Here is a 6,000-nt window from a genome sequence, read left to right as displayed (position 1 = left end):
AAGCAGGCAAGTTTGCCTTATTGCAGAACAGACATACTATAGCACGTCTCTTCTGCAATACAGAGCTGCCTGCTCGCAATAGTTTTTAATGTTTGTTTAGTTTCACTTTAAGTAAACTAAATGTCATTAGTTAGGGTTCACAGCTTCTTTAATAGTGGGTTCTGCAATAGCAGCTACGAGTCAGTAAACAGTCTACTCGCTGGCTACTGGATTTTAGAGCCTTAGGCCCCTTTCACACGGGCTGTCCGATCAGATCTGCCTTTCATTTTTTCAGGCGGACCTGATCGGATCCTCCAGTCTCCCCTATGGAATGGTGGATGTCAGCAGTGACATGTCCACCGCTATCCGTCCGATCCCATCCTGTCTGCCAAATCCAGACAGATGGTGGTCTTATTTTCCATCCATTTGGCAGATCGGATCAAATATGATCAGATGAAAAAGGACAGGTGGTTGGTTTTCACCCGATTTCCCCATCGAGCAGATCGGGACTGGGTTTGTCTCACAGCGAGCGGAGGTGGATGTGTCATCCACTGAGCAAGTGGAGTGTGAAATGCTGAAATGCTATAGGACCTGAAAACCTAAGAAGAGCGGGTAGAGCAGGGGTAGGCAACCTTTTGAGCACAGTGTGCCGAAAAATATTTTTAAAGACATTGAAAGTGCTGATTTTATACCACAAAAAGTCAACTTCACACTCTCAATCATGAAAAGGATTTTTTATAAAGTAAATGCTGTAAACTACTTGAGTATTAGTGAGAAATTAACATCCTGCATTCTCATGCCTCAGATCAGCCCCAATTCCTGCAACTTCACACTTCAGACCACTGTCCCCCCTGCACATATGCTCCACCTCTATACCCCCTGCTCATCAGTCCCATCACTGTAACCCTCTGCTCATCTGCCCCATCAATATTCCCCTTTCTCATCTGCCCCACCACTATACCCCCTGCACATCTGCTCCACCTCTATACCCCCTGCTTATCTGCCCCATCAATGTTCCCCCTTTCTCATCTGCCCCACCACTATACCTCCCTGCACATCTGCCCCGCCACTGTACCCCCTTGCTCTTCTGCCCCACTGCTGAAGCCCCTTCTCATCTCTTCCACCACTGTACCCTCCTTCTCATCTGTCCCACCTCTGAACCCCTTCTGCTCATTTTGCCCACCTCTGTACCCTTCTGCTTATCTGCTCCAACGCTGTACCCTTTTTCTCATCTATGATATGTGTGATATGCAGAGTGGTGAAAGGAAGCAGAGATGAGACACATCTACCTGTCCTGGCACTCACCCTGCTGATCCACCTCTCTTTGCTTGTATGTGATGTCACATTTAAGCATCTGGAATGGATGCCCTCTCATCAGCCCACTTCAGTGCCACCTCTTCAGTGCCATCTCAGCAGTGCCCATCAGTGCAGCCTATCCGCGTCCATAAGCGCCACCTCATCAGCGCACATCAGTGAAGGAGAAAAAATTACTTTTTTTACAAGAACTACGAAAAAAAATTCGGTCTTTTTGCAAAAAACAAAACAAAAAAACAACTCAGTGGTAATTAAAGCGGGGTTCCACCCTAAAGTGGAACTTCCACTGATCGGAACCCTCCCCCCCTCCGGTGTCACAATTGGCACCTTTCAGGGGGGTAGAGATACCTGTCAAAGACAGGTATTTACACCCACTTCCGGGCATAGACTCCCGTGGGAGTCTATGCCTCTTCCTGTCCTGCCGCGCTGTCTGCTGGGACACACACGGGTCCCAGAGACAGCGCGGACAATTCCTATTGCGCTGCGCGACTCGCGCATGCGCAGTAGGGAACCGGGAAGTGAAGCCGATTCTCTTCACTTCCTGATTCCCTCACCTAGAATGGTGACTGCAGCAGCCGAGAGCCAAGCGATCGATCGGCCTCGGCTGCCGGCATCGCTGGACCCCGTGACAGGTGAGTGTCCATTTATTAAAAGTCAGCAGCTGTAGTATTTATAGCTGCTGGCTTTTAATATTTTTTTCCCCAGTACAGTCCCGCTTTAAATATCACCAAAAGGAAGCTCTATCTGTCTCAAAAAATATATAAAAATATAAAAATTTCATATGGGTACAGGAGGTCCCCGAGTTACGAATCTCCGACTTACGATGAACAACTCCTACTTACGAATGGCAGGTGGCGCTGGCGGGCACATTGGAAAACATCGGAAAACACCATTCTGCACATGCGCGTCCGAATTACGTACAGATCCGACTTAAGAACAAACAGGCAGTCCCTAACCTGCTCATAACTCAGGGACTGCCTGTACAGTGTTTCATGACCGTGCAATTGTCATTCAAAGTGCTACAGTGATTAAAATTGGCCTGGGCAGGAAGGGGGTAAAAGTACCCAGTATTGAAACTGTTAAATGAATGTGGAGTACACTGGCCCCCATTTCTACACATGGACTGGGAGATATAACTCCTTCCCACGTAATGCGCACCCTTTATGTGAAAGCAGACAAATAAAAGAAGCAGTTCTCCCCTCCCATTGGTCAGAAGTGAGCAGAGGAACCCCACTCGCGCCCCCTCTAGTGACACAGCTGTAGAACTGAAGCTGGGAGCAGAGCGGAGACCAATCACAGTGCAGAGGTCGGGATCCGGGATGCCTGACGTCACGCGACGCTGACGCTCGGCTCACGTCGCTCCCGGAAGTGATGTTGAGTTGTGTGTTGCCTGTTAGGCAGCAGTTAGCAGAACGGAGACAGTTAGGGGAGAGAGGACGGCTGTGACCGGTAAGCCGTTGTTGAGAGCGGCCCCCACTCTTCTTTCGGAGGGCCGGGTAAGGACACACGTCGGCTTCTATTTAGAGCACCTCACTGGGGTGGTGTATTAAGGCTGCCTCCCCGAGGCCCGCTACTTACCTACAGCTCTGAGGGCACCAAATGACGTGAGGAGGAGGAGGTGTGGGCAGAGTCCTAGCTAAAGCCTATGTAACATTATGAGGAGGGGGCACAGGTCCACATTACTGCTTGTCTATAGAGGGGGGGGGGGGGGGGCAGTCACACTGCCAGAGTCCTAATATTCAAGTGGAACTAATTTGGTTAAAGTAAGGGAGGGTTATAACCCCTGTCGGTGTTTTTGCCATCTGTGTCTCATTGAGATTTCCTTTCTCTTCCTGTCCCATAGCCAAACAGGAAGTGGGAGGAAATCCCTCCAAAGTGAAAGAATCTTTGCTTGTCACCAGAACTAGTGTCCCCATTGGAATATTTTCCCTCAGTTCCTGTTCTGGGAACAAACCCAAAACGTGGGATTCTCTTTTTTTTTTTTTTTTTTTTTTTTTACTTTCCCTAACGGGGACACAGACCTCAATAAAATCCTGACAGGGGTTCTATATCCTCTGCACTCTATCCAAACTCATTACAAATTCTGAGGAGAAATAATTGCTCTTTTAGATCCTAAAGGGTTGGGTTACCTTTCACCAAAAAACTGCCAGTGCAGGTAAGTGACATCTTTAACTAAAGTTGAATAACATCCTTGTTATAGGTGGAGGCCACTAATTCTTCAGGGAGGCAGCACTTCCAGGTGGGGGTGACATCACAGTGCCGGAGGCGGTGCATCTTAGCTTCATTTTACTGGTGCTACAGTTGCACAATCATCTGTCAGCAGCTGAGGTTTCTGTGCTGCCTGCAGAGTAAGCGAGCTGTCACAGGCGACTCCTAAATTCTGTTTATGATCATGAGGCAGCGAGACAGGCTTATAATAATGTGACAGTTTGATGTCAGTGATCGGGAAGTCTGTGTCACCCTCCACGTGTTAAATTAGAGCTAAACCCTCCTACTCTTTACAACTAAGGAAGCCGCCATCTTGGTCTGTTTCACCCACAGTTGTCGTGGTGCTGCACACGTGATCAGTTATGACTCCAGCCATTTGATGGCTTGATAGTTGGGTTGAGAGTATGTGTACTGGAGACAGTTATCATTTACAGCATTTCTTGAATGTAACTGTTTTGGGTTGTAGTTAAAGCAGGGTTCTGCTTAAAAAAAAACAAAAAACTAATACTGCAGCTGCTGAATTTTTTTTAATAATCAGACACTTACCTGTCCCAGGGTCCAGTGCTGCGGGGCAGCAAAGTCCCATTCGTCTCCCTCTTGCCCCTGCGGTGCCAGCATTGTAACTGTGGGCGCCCCGGCTGGCACCCACTGCACAGGCGCGAGCTGTGCCTGGCCAGGAAATCATCTGGGACCTGTGACGTGTCCCAGATGATTGGCGAGAGGGAGGGGGGGAGAGGTGATCCCTGGGAGGAAGTGGGAACTGTGACACTCTGAAAAGAGGGTATCCGCTCCCCCCTCCAAAAAAACGACATGCCAAATGTGGTGTGTGAGGGGGTCACCTCCCTTAAAGCGGAAGTTCCATTTTTGGGTGGAACTCCGCTTTAAATCAATGGAGTTTTTTTTTTTTTTTTTTTCAAATTTTTTATTTAATACAAGAAGACCAGTATACAGGGATCAGAACAAACAACAGCATAGATAACAGTACAACTGTAGGAAAACAAACGGCAACATATCTATACCAACTCAGACAGAACGCTCGTCACTAAGACTATACCATTAGGTGGGTCTAGAGTGCAAGGCTATTTAGACACATATAATTCCCAAGGCCGACACCGTCTTCTCTGGGAAGAGGTACGGCCTATCTAGGTGGAGTTTAGTTTTTTAACTTAACTCTCCTATAGAGTTGGGCGATTTTTGACACTGCACTCTTCCTGAGGAGCTGTGTGCAGGAGTTTTTAGGTGTGGCGGAGGAAGGGGGGGGGGGGGGGCAACCCTCCGAGTGACGGCACCACGGAAGTGGTCAAAAACAGGTACCCGTTCCACTTTTGAGTGGAACTCCGCTTTAAACAATGGGTTAAAGCAGAACTTTACTCAAAACAACTTGATAAAAAAAAAATTTGGTAACTAGGAACAAACTTTCCACGTTAATAATGCTACCAAACTGAGTGCATGCTGTAAATTTCCTCCAGCATTGCTCCTGTTTCTTTTTGCTGGAGGCTGCCTTTTTTCTGAAACCCAGAGGCCTGGCAGTAAATCGGAGCAGAGCTAAACCAATCGTTTTTTAACGGTTTCAAAACTGTCACATTTGCTTGTGCTCTGGACTGTCAAACCATCAAATGGCTGGTGTCATAACTGATCACATGTGCAGCACCATAGCAGTTGCAGATGAAACATAAGCAGCTTTCTTGGCTGTAAAGTATAGGAGGGTTTAATTCTGTTTTAAAGCTGTCAGCAGATCGGCCTCTACAAACTCGACAGTGCCTAAACATTTTTTTAATGTTTTCCATAGCTATACCTGCAAAAAGGGCCAGCCTGAAGTCAGCTAGCGGGACCTAATTTTCTGAATAAAGTTCCACTTTAGGACCCAGCTAAAGGGCTGCTGGGAGAAGGGGGGGGGGGGTGGTTGAAGTCCACATTGAGGAATCAATTATTGACAGTGAAGAAAAATATTTTCCCAAACCTACACTTTGCAGCTATTAAAGGTTATCAGTAGCTATGGTTTCCTTGTTCTGGGTTTTTGGGAGTGAGGACAGACTAGAACCCCTGTTGTCTTTTACTGCTATCTGAGACTGAGAGATTTTCTTGCTCTTGTGACAGTCTTACCACACAGGAAGTGAGGGATGCTCTCCAATAACAGCATTATAGATGCTTTTCTTTAAAGTGTTTGTTAACCTAAAAAAAAAAATTAACCTGTTCCCTTACAGCATGTTATACAGCACAGTGCTTGTGCTATGTAATTTGCCCCGCTGCGTCACCTGAAATACCTGCTTGATCCTGCCTGGCTCTGTCCTCACCTTTGTAAACTGACCATGGTGTATCATGGCTGCTGAGCCCTGACGCCATGGTCAGTTTACGTGCCTCCGTCATCCGCAGCTTTCCTGTTCTCCTCTCCCACCTCCCTGCCTGCTCCTCTGGCAGTGCCCCTCCCCCGCCTCCTCCTGCCGCTGACATTTCATTTAACGTTTTATCCTATCCTGTCTGAATAATCCTATTTGCCCC

The 6,000-nt window shown here is 47.5% G+C and overlaps 1 protein-coding gene across 2 annotated transcripts in view; it reads left to right on the top strand.

Moving 5' to 3' along the window:
* The first annotated feature begins 2,654 nt into the window (after positions 1-2,654).
* Positions 2,655-6,000, top strand: part of DNAJC14 (DnaJ heat shock protein family (Hsp40) member C14) — a 42,827-nt gene continuing 39,481 nt past the window's right edge. Inside the window, exon 1 of one of the 2 annotated variants that reach the window (XM_077483441.1) lies at positions 2,655-2,789. The gene's annotated coding sequence lies outside the window, so the exon portion shown is untranslated. The remainder of the gene's footprint in view (positions 2,790-6,000) is intronic. The other variant, XM_077483442.1, reaches the window with a different exon arrangement.

The sequence above is a fragment of the Lithobates pipiens genome, unplaced genomic scaffold (assembly GCF_037356315.1).
Source record: "Lithobates pipiens isolate NorthernLeopardFrog02 unplaced genomic scaffold, aLitPip1_a1.2 Scaffold_16, whole genome shotgun sequence".
In the NCBI taxonomy this organism is placed as follows: Eukaryota; Metazoa; Chordata; class Amphibia; order Anura; family Ranidae; genus Lithobates; species Lithobates pipiens.
Note: the sequence above shows the minus strand (reverse complement) of the source record. Positions and strands in the feature narration are given on the sequence as shown.